The sequence below is a fragment of the Octopus bimaculoides genome, chromosome 7, assembly GCF_046866305.1.
Source record: "Octopus bimaculoides isolate indiv1 chromosome 7, ASM4686630v1, whole genome shotgun sequence".
NCBI lineage: Eukaryota > Metazoa > Mollusca > Cephalopoda > Octopoda > Octopodidae > Octopus > Octopus bimaculoides.
The window spans coordinates 39,980,317-39,997,125 of record NC_142934.1 but is presented as its reverse complement, the minus strand read 5'-3'; the positions used below and the strand labels follow the sequence as shown (position 1 = coordinate 39,997,125).

Here is a 16,809-nt window from a genome sequence, read left to right as displayed (position 1 = left end):
AAATAAGTACCTTTAAATGCATTGGAGAGAAAGATATTAAAAAACATCAATATGTCAGAATGGCAAGCAAATGAGGAGGGTTTCAGGTGGTCGTGTGATGTGCTAAAAATAACAGCTAAATACTCCTTAAATCATGCAGAAAAATTTCTCTTTCTGTTTTTTCATGGTGGTATGATGGTACAATTGACTTAACCCCTTCCCCAAATTGCTGGCTTTGTGCCAAAATTTGAAATCATCATCATTATTATTATTATTAATATTATCATTATCGTCTTCTTTCAATTTTGCTTTCATCTCTTGTTGAGTGTCTTCTGAACACCTAGGGCAAAGAAACTCACTGTATACACTGGTAGGCCATTAAAATAAAGACACCAGATTGTTAATTTACAATGTCATGTGATAGAGAAAAAGGGGAAGAAAGACAGAGGAAAAGAAAAAGAAAAAATAAGAAACCAAAGAAAATTAAAGGGAAAAAGGAAAGAAAATTCACAGCGACAATGTTCTTCTCAATACATGTGACATACCATTTAAGACAATCTGTTGCACTTCTTTCAGGGATCATGCTCAAATAATTTTCGGTTCCTTTTTTGATCATTCTAAGCGCTCCTACAATCAGTCGCATTGTAACTATCTTGAGATGCCACATCTTTTTGATTCTGATCAGCAAATCTTTATATTTTCTGAGCTTATCAAATTTTTTTGCTTAGATATTATGATCACAAGGCATGCTCAAGTCAATCAATAAACAGACTTTATTAGTTTGGTCTTTCACAGCAATATTTGGTTTATTTGCCATGATGGTCTGGTCTGTATATACTGGAAAGTCCCAAAGAAGCATTACATTTTCTCCCTCAGTTACAGCCTAAGGATAGTGCTTGTACTGTTTGTTGGCAGTTTTGATTTTATAATGCCGATATATTATCCAGTGTAAATATTGGCCAACTCTGTCATGTCTTGATTTATACTCTACAGGTGCAAAAACCTTACAACCAGAGATTAGGTGGTCCACTGTTTTAATCTCATCTTTGCAGTATTGGCACTTGGGTCTACTCCATTTTTCATCACATTGACTTGGTAGTTTTGGATCAATAAGTTCTGATCTTGAGTTGCTAAGACAAAGCCTTTACTCTCTGTTTTTAGCCCTAAGCTCTGTAGCCACCGATGGGTGTACTTCTGGTCTGCATCAGCTTGTTTGCTATGGGTCACATTTTTGCCATACAGAGGTTTTTGTTCCCACCTATCAGTCAATTGCTTTTTGCTTTACCACTGACTTCACCTTCTTTGCAACAACAGTTGCTACACTTCCATCATGCTGTTCAACCTAGGTATAATACATGAACTGACTAGCAAATTTTTTGCTCTTCTTCATGACAGAATAAAGCTTCTTATGTCTTTCTATTACTCTTTTACTCTTTTACTTGTTTCAGTCATTTGACTGTGGCCATGCTGGGGCACCGCCTTTAGTTGAGAAAATCGACCCCAGGGCTTACTCTTTGTAAGCCTAGTACTTATTCTATCTGTCTCCTCTGCCGAACCGCCAAGTTACGGGGACATAAACACACCAGCATCGGTTGTCAAGCAATGTTGGGGGGAAAAAACACAGACACACAAACACATATATATACATATACATATATATGACAGGCTTCTTTCAGTTTCCGTCTACCAAATCCACTCACAAGGCTTTGGTCGGCCTGAGGCTATAGTAGAAGACACTTGCCCAAGGTGCCACGCAGTGGGACTGAACCCGGAACCATGTGGTTGGTAAGCAAGCTACTTACCACACATCCACTCATTCACTATCATCATTTAACATCTGTTGTCCATGCTGGCATGGGTTGGATGGTTTGACCAGGGCTGGTAAGCTGAGGAACTGCACCAGATTCCAGTCTGATTTGGCATTGTTTCTATAACTGGATGCCCTTCCTAACACCAACCACTCTGAGAGTGTAATGGGTGCTTTTATGAGCCAGTTGTATGACACCAGTATCTATTATTATTATTATTGTTATTATCATCATCATTATTATCATTATTATTATATAAGGCAGTGAGCTGGCAGAATCATTAGCATGCTGGATGAAATGCTTAATTGTATTTTGCCTGTCACTATGTTCTGAGTTCAAATTCTGCCGAGGTCGACTTGTGCCTTCAGTAGAAAGGATTATTACTATTATTATAGTGGGGACACATGACCTAGTGTTTAGGATGTTGTACTTATGATCATAAGATCTTGGTTTCAATTCCTAAACCGAGTGGTGTGTTTTGTTCTTGAGCAAAACACTTCATCTCATAGTGTTCTGTGATCACCTCGACACCTGATGCATGGTACACTGTACACCTGTTCAGGAAATGTTAATTTGATACAAGAAGTGTGCTACATTTGATCAATTCATTTGTGCAGGTTCTTTGACAAGAGCTAAACACTCATACATCATCTTTGATGAGAGTCCATTATTATTATTATTATTATTATTATTATTATTATTATTATCATTATTATTTGTCTTTGGAAGGAGAGGATGCTTGTTCACAGTTCATAAGTTTTGTTGTTTCAGTTTGGTATTTGCATTTTTGTTGGACTGTTTACTAAATAAGCCAGCAAGTTGGTTTGTGAACAATTCACCCTTTAAGGACAAATTTTAAAATTTATAATTGTAGATTTCATATCTTTTAAAGAAAGAAAACACAACATGGCTTCTCAAACCAAGGAAGGTGATGGCCCCAATGAAAATATCTTCTTTCCACTACTTACAAGGAGAGTTAACAATGTACATATAATAATGGGAACAACACAAAAGAATGTGAAAACAAAACATTACCACCACCACCACCACACTTTGCATCATAACAAAACTATCCAAAATAGTAACAAGGCAAATGAAAACACAGCAGCAACAATGAAAATGAAAACAACAAAAATGAGATCACAGGACAAAAAATAGTTCTCCATTCAACACATCAGCAAGTTCACCCTCCACCACCAACAACACCAGTAATGCTAATAAAAAAAAAATAAATAAATAAAACTTGCAAATCTAGATTTAGCGATTTCACTGATGTGATATGTCAAATGAATGAGGACATTTTTATTCACTTAAAAGAGCTAAAATGTATATATTACTATAGTGACTAGAACAGACAACACACCAGCAGATTGAAAAATGCCTGAGACTAATCTGGAGGACAAAACATACATAGCCAAGGAATCAGATTTGGAATTGTGGAAGTGGATTTGCTACAGAAGATGGGGCCAGAAAGCATTCCACAACCACCTTAATGTGTCATGAACTGGTCCTCATACCAATTTAACATGGCTGTAGGGGTTTAGAAAAGAAGACCAGTATTTTGCAATTACAGGGGCTACAGAAACAGAATTGGTCAGGCCAAAGCATGGAAATGCTCATACAGAAGGACAATACGAGCATGGAAATGGTACCAGACCAGATTAATCTACAAGATGGCACAAAACTACACATACCTGTCAAGTCCAGAAGTGCAAAGTGTCACTTGTGTGGCAATAAAAACTTTTCCAAGGCTTTTTGCCCACAGCAAAGGAAAGAAGAAAGAGACCACCTCTTTTGCTAACACCACCGCATCATCAACAACAATAACAGCAAAGACAGCAGCAACAGCCCCAACAGAGGCAGGCAGACACAAGAGCAGCAAAAGTAAAATTAACAGCCACAAAACAGTAGTAACAGCAGCCGCATCTAAAGCAGTAACAACAAAAGTGGAAGTAACTAAAACAACAGAAAATACACCAACATCAACTACCACATCACAGACAACAGAAACAAAAACAATAACAGAAACCTCAAATCAATAATAACAATATCAACAAAACAACACCACAAACCTCTCCACGACATACCTTTCCCTAACTCACACCATACAGACATGTCATGTAATAAAGGTGAAGGGGAGGACACCAAATGGCAAACAGTAACAAAGGCAATGAAATGAAAAAAAAAACAAAAATATGCCAATTCGAAAGACTGAGAGATACGAACAAATAGGGGAGGTGACTTCAAGCAATGATGCACCAACACTATCATCCTCATCACAACCATCACCACCACTATCACATGTACCATTAAAACAAGCACAAACAATAAGGACGCTTCCCCAATCATGAACAAAAAGAAGACATTACTAACTACATGAAAATACTAACATCACACGCAACGAGTATATCACATTAACCAATAACATTTTACCACATAAAAAACATCTAAATTTTGCAACAGACATACACCATTTTAAAACAAAATTACCCTAACCAAGTAGAAGAATTTAGATTCAACAAACAAAAAGCTATATAAAGAACTGGTCATGAAAATACCCACACCCAGCACAAAGAACAAAACACCTGTTTTCTCACAGAAATTGGGCAAACGTTTCTTTTCACTCTCCTTCTCCCTTGTCTAACATGGCCATGCTAAGAATAGACAGTATAAATGCAAGTGGCCGGAGATTAACTCATCTCCATGTCAACTGGGAATGGTGGGGTGGAATGGCAGCACTGTTCTAAAAATATCTAAACCTCAAGATAAGGACGATCTTGGACCCAGAAGATGACTTTGTGGTCCTGGATGTGAACTGTAGCAAACTGCCTGGTTTGGATGGTCTGCTCTACAAATTTTACTTGTATATGCCAGACTTGTTTGGAGACCTCTTAGCAGATGTCTACTACAACTGGCAGCAGAATGGGAGAATTCCTAGTTCTGTGAGTTGAGTAGAGGAGGCATTGTTAAGAAAGGACCCAAACAAGGGGGATCAAGCAGAAAATTTTAGGCCCATAACTGTGCTAGACACAGATTTCAAAATTTTGGCCAAAGTGTTGGTGCTTCTCATTGAGGGACTGATTGGTGATGTGCAAACATGTGCCATCCTTAGTAGATCTACTCGCAACAACCTCCATCTCATGCAATACATCATAGAGAGCGTGGATAAAGAACCTTTGATATGGTTGACCACCAATATTTGATGACCAATCTCACAGTGGATAGTTTTGGCTCCATCTTCTGTAGTTGGATTGCCACAATGTACAGGAACATCTGCTTGATAGTTCAGGTGAATGGTTACCTATCAGAGCCATTCAGTGTTATGCACTCAGTCTGTAAACGTTATCCCCTTTTGTCTCTTCTGTATGTACTAATTCTAGAGTCACTACAGAGGAAACTAGAGAAGTTGAGGAGGATTCTGCACAAACTATGATATGGGAGAATCATGTTGGCATAAATGAACTATGCTACTATCATAGTGTCAAACATCAAGCACATAGACATGATCAGTACTACTCTAAAACAATATGAGCAATGACAGGAGCAAAAATTAGCCAAGAAAAGTCAGTGGGTCAGTGAGCCTGGAGAGGCAGGTCCATGCTATCCAATAATGTCATGGGACACTGGACAGATGGATTAGTTAAATTGCTTGGTGCCTGGTTTGGCCCATAACTCCAGGTGGAGAAGAACTGAGAAAAGGTGATGAGCAGGGTGGCAAATCCCATCTAGAAATGGGCTGAGAGAAAGCTACCCTTGAAAGGTCAGGCAAATGCATGCATTACCTCCATTGCATATTGCCCACTAACTGTTATGCTTTGTCCCAGTTCATATCTGACCAAACTGGAGCACCTACTCTTCTGCTATGGAAGAGAAACATTTGTTTCAACACCCACTGAGTACAGGAATGGGCATACCATAGCTGATGATGTCCAGATATGCACTGAGGCCATGACATCTCCTGCGTTTCCTTGACAGTGAGCAGGTATGGTTGCTACCTGTCAGGCTCACTTTTCTGCAGCTCATCTCTTTACCTGAGCTGCAGCCTTGGCTCAAGCATAGATTGAAGCAGGGCACTTAGCACCTAGAGTACTTATGCTCCTCTGCCAGTTGGGCAACGTGGTCATTGAAAGTTCTACTTTGATGTTCTATTGGGGTTAAGTGGTGGGCAAGCACAACATTCTTGGGGAGAATCTGGACATCAATTAGAATCAACTGGTGATCTATGCTGGAGGACTTTTGCACTAGAGCCCATAGATAATTTCCAGAAATCCTTGGCCTGGCAGTGCTACTGGATGGAATTAATGGTTTGAGAAAAACTCTACAGGCATAGATGAGCCATCAGTCAAGCCTGACTGAGATGTGTGCAAAGTGTCAAAGCTTCTGCATGCTACAGGGGAGCATTGCCAGTTTGGGACAAACTCTACAAGCATGGAAGTGCCATCAGCTAGGTTTGCGTGCAGAGTGACGAAACTGTTGTGTATGCTCTCATCCAATGTCCAAACATTACTGACTTGCGGGTGTATGTCAAACACCTGCTGTCACCTGTAGAGCAGTTCCAGCCATTGGTTGAGTCCATTGTGAAGATTGGTCCACCACTTTCCTTTGGCTGGGAAGGGCAGGCAGTGTTTATGTGTCTAGTAGCCTGAGCAAAGAGGCTGTATGGAGCACCGTATTGAAAGAGCTGAAGACAGATACTGACCACTTTGGCCAATCCTTCATCAACTTTTTCAAGTTTCACTTGAAAAAGAAAGTGGGGGAGGGCAGTGCTGCCTTCCAACAATGTTTTGAAAAGTAACTGACTGTGGTAAGAATGGGCTGAGTGAATGGGTCTATTCTAAGCAGGTACCTGTAGTTAGAAGGAAGAGAATGAGGAGAGGGCATTTGGTCTAGTGGTGAAGGCAACTGGGGTTTGTGCAGTTTCCATAAGCAGCCCTAGGAAAGCTCTCTCTTTTGGGAAATTATTCATTGTTGGAATCTATTTTATTGTTGATTTTTCAATCTTTTTCACACACTCCTTTATGTAGCCTTACAATGCATTGCTCCAATATTTTTGTGAACCCTTAGTGGTTAATAAAGAAAACAGTGTTACTGAGACGGCAAAATCATTAGCACATTTCACCCATCTTTATGCTCTGTGTATAAATTCCGCTGAGGCTGATTTTTGCCTTTCATCCTTTTGGGGTCAATGAAACATGTGCCAGTTCAGCATAGCGGGGTTGATGTAATTGATTAGTCCTCTCCCCTACAAAATTTCAGACTTTATGCCTACAGGTAGAAAGAATTATTATTATTTATTTATGAAATATAATCTATGATAAACACTGTACTGTAAGAGTGCAATGACAGTATAGATAATTAAGGGTTGATTGACTTGTGTCAATATTATCAGCTGTGTTAGTAAAGATGTTGATAATTAGATAATTAGATAATTAGATGTTGATAATTAGATAAATATATCTATAAATATAGAATTGACGCAAATATATACTTTAAAGTTATTTCAAATTAATATTGACATTCATTTCATGAAGGAAATAGATGTTTTAATGGTTTGGGTGTGTACCCACTCTACCTTCACTCTTTGTTTTTAAGACTGCACCACCCTTCTTCATCTAGCAGCCAATAAAAATGTGGCTAGATGTGCCATTCAAGAATTGCCTGGGTATTTATTAACAAGAAGTTATATTTAGTTATTAAAATCTTGGCAATTCTAGTACAAGGAGCACAAAACATAAAATAATCTATGAGGTCATTGTATTTAATTGATAAGACTAACAGACTTTAATCAGAATGTGAACTAGGCAACAATGTGCACAAGACAGCTGTGTAGAATATACATTAGTGTGGAATACAGAGATAATTAAATTGAACAGGTGTGTAGACTTGGTAGCTGTGTGGACTCAACAGCTGTTCATACTTAAACAGCCATGAGGACAAAACATCAATGTGGATGAAACACTATGTGGACTTAACACTCATTGGAATAGATAGCTGTATGGATTACAGAGGAATGAGAAAATGCAACAGTTGTGTAGATTTGGCAGATGAGTAATTTTGCTATAAGAGTGAACTAGACATCGGTATGGATTGGGCAGCAGGGTTGACTACAAGGCTGTATGGAGTAAACAGCTGTGTGGATGAAATTGTCTAAATAGCAGTGTGGATGACACAGTATTGGATTTGACATGCGGAGAATTAACAGAAGCATGGAGTAAACAGCTACGTGGCACTGACAGCAGTGTGGACTACACAGCTGCACAAGCGAGACAGATGAGTGAACCTCATCACCTGTCTACCTTGACAGATGTGTGGACTTAAGTGCAATGTGAGCAGGACAGCAGTGTAGATGAGAGAACCTTGTGGAGCAGACAAGTGTGTAGACTGCTTTGAACTAGATAGCTGTGTAGGCTTGATGGCTGTGTGGACTATGTCAGGAGTGTAAACATGGACATCTGTGTGGACTAGAGAGTTGCATGTATTTCACAAAAATGCTGTGAAGAAAAAAAGCTTAGTGAATTTGACAGCTGTGTGAACTCAACAAATGTATGAACTTAATAAGTGTGATGAACCTGACATATGGACAGAATTGACAGTTCTGCGGACTTAATAGCTGCATGGATTAGACAGGTATATGAGCTAAACCATTGTGTGCACTAAATACCCATGTAGACTTAGCAGATATGCAGACTTGTTTGGATTAGGTAGTTGTGTGGACTAACAGCTGTTAAATAAAGAACTAGATGAAAATGAGAAGGATATTGTTAAAAACCTGGTACAAACAGAAACAAGAATGCAAGCAATACTTAAATACTAGAGTGTGAGGAACTAGTGCTGGTTTGTGGTTGCAAAACTAATGTACTAAAGCTCTGAAATGTTTTGGAATTTGTATAATGTGGGGAGATGTGAGTACTGATAACAGTATGCGTATTTCAATCTAAAAATCTTTAAATAGAAATATCTGCTCAGTGCTGTACTAAATGAATATATGGTTTCAGTCCAATGAACTTTAGTCAAAGTATCAGCATCCACATCAGTTCCCATAACACACAGAGTATATGAATATGTGAACTTATAAGACAATCATAATTTTTAACATAGGTAGACGGTCACACTTTGTTGGTGGAGGGGGTATAGATGATAAACATGATTAAACTGGTATCTATCTATTTAGAAATCTAAAGTCAATGAAAATGACTCTAGTAGTACCTATCTATTTAAAGTCTACTGAAAAATTAAAGGCAAAGTTGACTCCAAACATGCTTTAGGCACTGAATTAAATACTGCATAATTTTTTTCTTGAGTTCCAATATCTAACATTGGCAGAGGGTCAGAAATTTTAGGGTGGTGTGTAGTTGATTAACCTTTTCACATTTAAACCAGCCATATCTAGCCCAAATATTATACCTGTTTTATGTTCAAACAGGTCACATATGGCCTCTCACACATACCGTTAAATGTCATACAATCGCATCATTGAAATCTCTAAGCTATGAGATAATGCAGGAGTAATGTGAAAGAAGCTAAGTGGTTACATCAACCCCAGTATTTGATAGGTACATATTTTATCAACCACAGGAGAAGGAAACATTAAGTTGATTTCAGAGAGATTTGAATTCAGTACATTTGTTAACTATTTAGTCAAACAACTTTATCTAGCTTTTCCTTCACATACCCTTAAAACTGCACCTCAGTGTGTAGAGGGTTAGTAGGAAATACTGTTAGGTATTTGGTATGGAATCATCCTTTTTACCAATTTTCTAAAACATCTGAATAATCACACCTTGCTAAGACCACAGAAAATGTAATACAAAAAAAACTGTTTGAAGAGATATGGAACAATGATAAGAACAACACTTTCAAGCCAAATGTCAGTTGGGTCATAGCCGACCTGCACCACAACAGCCTCACGTGAGATGCCAGATAAAGTTGAAAGTTACTGGATTAGCATTTAGTTGAAACTGTTAAAAACTGTTTATTTCATATGATGGGACCAATCTATTAATTAGATTGCACCTTTCTTTGTTTTCCATTCTCAGATACCTTATTGACAGATATTCACTAATGTAGTATATTCATAACTAATTCCCTTAAGTGTTGATCATCAAAGATACAAGTACAACGTGAGCGGATTTGATAGATGGAAACTGAAAGGAGCTGTCATATGTGTGTGCGTGTGTATACACATACATATGTGTGTGTGTTTTTGTCCTGCACTACCACTTGACAATTGGTGTGAGTTTATGCCACTGTAACTTAGCAGTTTGCCAATAAGAGACTGATAGAATACCAGACTTAAGAAATATGTTCCACTAAACCCTTCAAAGCAGTGCCCTGGCATCACCACAAGTCTAATGACTGAAACAAATAAAAGATACAATATTGATTCTAGTCAGCCAGGGGCTTTGTTTCTTTCCTGGCAGTTTCACCACATCAATCATGGTGGCTTGACTTAAATGTATATTCTTCATGATGAAAGAACCTTGAGAAGTGTTCCAGTATTGTTATTTAAATTTACTCAAGGCAGTGAGTTGAGAGAATTGTTGAGCTGGACAAAATGCCTAGCAGTATTTCTTCTGGCTCTTTATGTTCTGAGTTCCTGAAATCAACTCTGCCTTTCATCCTTTTGGGGACGGGAAAAATAAATACCTGTCAAGCTCAGGGGCCGACATATTTGACTATATCCCTCTATTAAAATTGCTGACCTTGTGCCAAAATTTGCAACAGGTATTTTATAGTGAATTATTATCACACCAAAATGCAATATCTATTGGTCAATGTGAGGTCATGTGAGCTTTGGATGTATCATGCTTCCCTGAGGAGTTCTAATAAGACAGAAACATATCCACAGTTGTCATCACAGCTACCAAAGATTAGACTCACTCTTCCCCTACAACCGAAATTTCAGTTCTCTCCCTTACCTCTTTCTATTAGGACTAATTACTTTTCTCATCATTACAGTTATAATATCAATTAAAAATTATTTCAGCTCACCAGGAGACTTTTGTCTTTCATTTGTTTCAATCATTTGACAGTGACCATGCTGGGGCACTGCTTTGAATGGTTTTACTTGAACAAATTGACTCCAGAACTTATTTTTTAAGCCTTCATTCTATCATCATAGAAATCGTTCTTCATGCAATCATATTTCGTCATCTGGTAGATTGTCTGTTTATAGAGAGACCAGATCAATGCAATTGACTTTATGACTTTTCTAGTCCTTATTGGTATTTAATGACAATGAAATGCTAAGAAATTATTATTTAATATAATAAATTTATAGCATGTACGTGTGTGTGTGTGAGTATGTATGTACATATATATATATATATATATATATATATATATATATATATATATATATATAATAATAATAATAATATAGATTTAATCAAAAGATTAAATGTGGTACTTAAAATGTTTGAGGCACCAGAATTTGGTAGGGTAAACACCAAAAACAAAATCAAGAGATTTGGTGAATAAAATTTGAAGAAAAGCAACAAAAATTCAATAGGTTATAGCAGTACGTACGTTTCGTACAAGCTCCATTTATTAATGTAGTGAGAACACTGCATAGAATGTACAATGAAAATGTACTCCTCAGCTGCATAATGGAATTTCATTTTAGAAAGTCATTTTGTAGATGTGTGCAAAAAAGAGTAAGAGAAGAAAACATACCATCTTGACTATGCTGCCGTTCAACAGTCTAGTCTGGGGGGGAGGGGGGGAGGGCTATATCTTGGAAATCTGCCAGCCCAATGATTTCCCTTCATGGCAGAATGAACAGTCAAGACTATTTAAGCATTTTATCTGATCAAATTCATCCTATGGGTGCAGAACTGAGTCTGGAGGGAAATAAAATCTTTCAGGTTGATAATGCACCAATTCACACAGCTAAAGATGTTACTGAATGGCACAAGGAACATTCTAGTGAACATTTTATCTGGCCACCACAGTCCCCAAATCTCAATATTATTGAACATTTATGGTGCGTTTTAGAAAAACAAGTAAGGAGTTGATATCCTCCATCATCACTACAAGAACTTTTAGCTGAAGATTGGTAAAAAATTCCTTTGGAAATAATTCAAACTGTACGAGTCCATACCTCGTAGAATTTAACCTGTAATTACTGGCGAAGGCGGTCGTATCCCATATCAAAATAAATTTGTTTGAAATTTTAAGGTGTTTCCATTATTTTGTGCAACCCCTGTGTATGTATATATATATATATATAATTAGAAATAAATAGGTGAAATGTACATGTAGTGCAACAGGGACAGTACCTGAGATGAGAGGAATACGTGGTCAGTCACAGAATCTCATGGAAAGATCTTTAGGCTTGGGAATAAGCAAGAACATCCTTCCTGATCAAGTCTACATTTGATGTTTTGCCTTCACCAGCCAATTTAGTCTGGTAGAACATACAAATGACTGATGAATGTAAATGTGGAGAGAAAGCAACCGGGAGACATCTTCTGTCAAACTGCAGGCTAGCACTAGACAGATATACATGGCATCACAGTCAAGTCCTCAGTGTCATAAAGTACATCACTCAAGGAGAAGATCGAGGGTTATAATAAGGGAGAGTATCCAAAAGTGGAAAAGCGTGGAAACTTCCAGAAGGAGGGAAAAGGACATAAGACCAGGCCTTCAAAAAAAGTATATGAGACACGAAAGATGGAAGGGATACTGAGAGCTGGCCACGAATTTGGAAAGACTTAATATTTCCACTCAAAAGACTAAACTTAATCATATGGATCACAGAATGAAAAATTGGAATTTTGCTACAGCTGACAGTGCCATGGGAAGAGAACATCACAAATGCAAAGCAATGGAAGAAGGAGAAGTATGAGAGATTAATCGAAGAGTGTGGGGGAACAGGGGTGGACTGTCTAGTATTACCAGCTGACAGTGGGGGTTAGAGGCTTCATTGAAAGGAAAATGGCAATGTTATTTAAAAGGTTTGCATTTTCGAGCTCAGAGCTGAGAAAAATAATGAGGATACAGGAGGCAGTTGATAAATCCAGATTCTATATATGGCTAAAACAAGAAGACCTGAAATGGCTCAAAAGTCATAATGTGCTGACTGGGAAATAGCATCACTAGGTGAGGCTGGTTGGCACTTAAGCAATGTTGCTGCTTGGCAGGTGAGCCCAAAGGAGCGATCTCATTCATTGCATGCCCTTCTCCCCGATGGTTCCAAGGCTTGTACCATCAGGCAAATAGTTGGCTCTGGCTGCTGGAACTGAAACAAACATGATGCTGTTGGAAGGTAGATTTAGAGAGGGCACATGCCAAAACTACGCATCCTTCCCCTCTATTGGTCAGTTGAAGCTTAGATAGTGTCATGTGACAGTTAGCTAATGCTGGCTGCTGGAGCCTACCAGCAAGTATTTAAAGGGAAATTTGGCAGGATGGTCATCCATCCGCTGACATTCATTGACAGTGTCAATGAAACCAAATAAAAAAAGGCCAAAGAAAAACGGAGACAGGAAAAATGCACTCAACATCAGAGCTAAGGACACTTCTGTCCTGCTACATCAAAAACGGTAGGAGTAGGAGCTGGAACTGGGCGTGGTTCCTTCTAATGATGTCTTTAGCCACTGGATCCTATATAAGAGCTGTTGAAGTAGTGAACCACGAACCTTAAGACATAAAACAGATATCTAAAAGAAAGAGCTTGCCTTGCTGTAAACAACAGATGAATTGCCCTCAAATCATTACAATTCAAAGCAGATGGATACAAGAAATAGGGTGGCTGCACAGAAAAAAAAAAGTCTATAATATCAGTGGTTCTCAACAATTTTGTGCTTTTGATCCCTATTTTAGTCAGATGGACGGACCCTCATAGCCATACGATGTTCAAAACATACTTTTATATCTCTGAATATTATTAGGAATTGGATATTATTTGCTTCTTTCACCCACATGATTTTCACTAAGGAGAAAAAAAAAAAAACTTTTTTTGCCTAGAATCAAGTACCCTGACCTCCTAATATGCTGCAAACTCTTTATTTTTGTTCAGAAAAAAAAAAAGGTAGAGGACCCCCCACCTCTATATCCTGGAATCATTGGAAAATTTTCTTTTTCTGTTGAATGAATTCCGGTGACCTCCTAATATGCTACAAAACCCTTTTTTGGGGTCCGGAAAACGGGGTGTGGTGAGGTGGAAACCTCAGAAATTTAGCCCCTCCCACCCTAATTTGATCTTTTCACCTGCACGATTTTCACTAAGAAAAAAAAACAACTTTTTGCATGGAATCAAGTACCATGACCACCTAATATGCTACAGAACCCTTTTTTGTCTCCGGAAAACGGGGTGCGGTGGGTTGGAACCCTCGGAAGTTTCATCCCCATCCACATTTTCAAATATTTTTTTGCTATTTCTTTCTTTACCCATAATTTTAGATAACATTTTGCAGAGATACGTTTCCGAGAGAGTGTGGATTACATTAGATTGAAGATTCAAAGAAGTTTGAAATGAATAAGTGAAAATGCAGAGGCTATAGAAGTTAGTGGTAACGAAGTGTGGAGAGATAACCGATAAATTCATCTTTAAAAAAACACGTTAGAGTTTTCGCCTGTATGAGTGAAACGGAGTAAAAGTATATAGCGAAATATCTTTTTCCTACCTCTTAAAATCACTGGATATAATATATATAATAATCCCCAATAAATTGGCACCGAAATGGCGTGAGAGAAAGTGAATGAGTGTGTGACGAAGTTTACCTAAACATTGAATGGATAACAATCTATCATAATTATATATATCATTATACATCATTATCACCATCATCGTTTAACGTCTGCTTTCCATTCTGGCATGGGTTGGATGGTTTGACTGAAGACTGGCAAGCCAGGAAAATCTATTCGGGATTATTATATATATTATATCCAGTGATTTTTAAGAGGTAGGAAAAAGATATTTTGTTAATATTATACTTTTACTCCGGATTCAAAAAAGGGTTTTGTAGCATATTAGGAGGTCACCGGAATTCATTCAACGGAGAAAAAAAAAATACCAATGATTTCGGGAGGGGGGGGGGAGGACAGGTTTCCCTCACACACACACCTTTTCCGAACAAAAATAAGGAGTTTGCAACATATGAGGAGGTCAGGGTACTTGATTTCACGCAAAATATCCGAGTTTTTCATTTTTTTTCTCTTATTGAAAATCGTGCGGGTGAAAGGTTCAAAATTTACCAGGAATTGTATTAAGAATATTGTTAAAATATTTTGTGTATTGTAGAAGTGAAACCAATTTATTCGACATAAACTTTAACAATAAAATCTTATGGACCTCGGAAGGACACTGGTCTATAAAAGAAGACGCTGTTGAGGTCACGGCGTAAACGTCTTTGATGGTAGTGTGCTCGACCACTCCTAACCTGGAAATAGTTTACAATTCGCAAAAGCAATTCTTGGGATTATAGTGCTGTTGAGTGTTATCAATATCATCAGTGTTAGCGGGAAGTGAGAGCCTGACAAAGGTCACAGTCAGAGAATAAAGCAACGATTAATGACAATACGCCCCCAGAAGAAGGTTTCGGCTACTAATTGTATGAATGAGCTCAGTTTAACGAAGTTTTCTGCCTTATATAACATGTATATGTATGTATCTGAGTAAAAGTGAGAGAGAGTATAACGTTGATCAGAGCAGCTGAAAAGAAAAGCAATGAATAAATATTAATAAAGAATACTTCTCGTAAACATCAATAACAAATATATCATGCATAATAATAGGATTCAATAAATATATATCTCACATACGCAGGTAATTAATTTCTAAGAGATAGAGGGATCGAGAGCATCCAGTTGCCTTCTATCACTACCACGTGTATCCTGGTCAAACTGTTGACATTTGCAATATCACGTCTGCTCACACGAGACTTGAAATGTATCTATTTTTTTTTCGCTCAGGATAGATATACTTTTGGCAAATATCATAAAATATCATCGGCTGATCTGGTCTAATATCACTTTAAAAGAAAAATTAAGGTCTGCTCCCACTTTTATTAAATAATAATCTAAAATATTTAGAATTACATTAGTGAAGTAGGAGGGTTGACTCACGTCTGGACGAGACTTAAAACGTGATGAAGCTGCATTTCTATTTGGTTTGCCTTCGGGCGTAGTAAGTGTAGAATAAATTACTGACACACGATATATATATATATACATACATACAGGCACCTACTTCCACGTATATATATATATGTATACGTACATACACACAATTTATATATATAGATACAGATACAGAGACACACATGAACCCATATTGAGACAACTAGGACCAGGGTTCGCATCCGGGCTGAGAAGCAGAAACAAGACGTTACGTGAGGTCACAAGTGTTGATTTGATTATGAAAAACAAACAATGTGGGTGAAGTTTGAAGAAGTTCTTTTGGCGAACGCACTATGGTATGTTTAATTTTATATCAGTTAGGGTGTACAGAGACTAGTGGCCTATGCATTATGTACATGTAACTGTATATAGGCTATCAATACGTGGAAGTAGACACAGTACACGTAAGGACGTATATAGTCCAATCTACGTGGCTATATATGCGATATATGCGTACTTGTGGGTTTGTTTATTGTCTCTCTCTATCTCTCTCTCACTTTCTCTTTTTCTCTCGCTCGCTCTATCTATCGGTCTGTCTATATATAGATATATGTAAATATATGCGTGCTTTTTGTCTATATAATCATGTATGTTAAATATATATATGTGAGTGTGTGTGTCTGTGCATGTATTTATATGTTTGCATGTATATATGAATATATGCATGCATAGAAAGCATATATGTATACGTACACAGAAACACACACACATATATGTATGTATACACCACTGTCATTTTAACGTCTACATTTTCCACATCTTTATGGGTCGGGTGGAATTTATTGAGGCAAATTTACAATGATCAGAAGACCTGTCTCACTTATTTGTAAACAGAGTATTATTTCCCCACAGCCAAACATGTTTGCACAGAAAATTGGAGATAAATAACACTGCTTGC

General features: G+C 37.7%; 1 protein-coding gene across 4 annotated transcripts in view; it reads right to left on the bottom strand.

The window, feature by feature from the left end:
• LOC106878060 (uncharacterized) overlaps positions 1-16,809 on the bottom strand; it is a 26,733-nt gene that overhangs the window by 9,889 nt on the left and 35 nt on the right. Inside the window, exon 1 of one of the 4 annotated variants that reach the window (XM_014927150.3) lies at positions 15,555-16,809. This exon is cut by the window's right edge and continues 35 nt beyond it. The gene's annotated coding sequence lies outside the window, so the exon portion shown is untranslated. Of the gene's footprint in view, positions 1-3,481; positions 3,628-15,550 lie in introns of those variants that run through there. The other 3 variants (XM_014927151.3, XM_014927152.3, XM_089355234.1) reach the window with 3 other exon arrangements.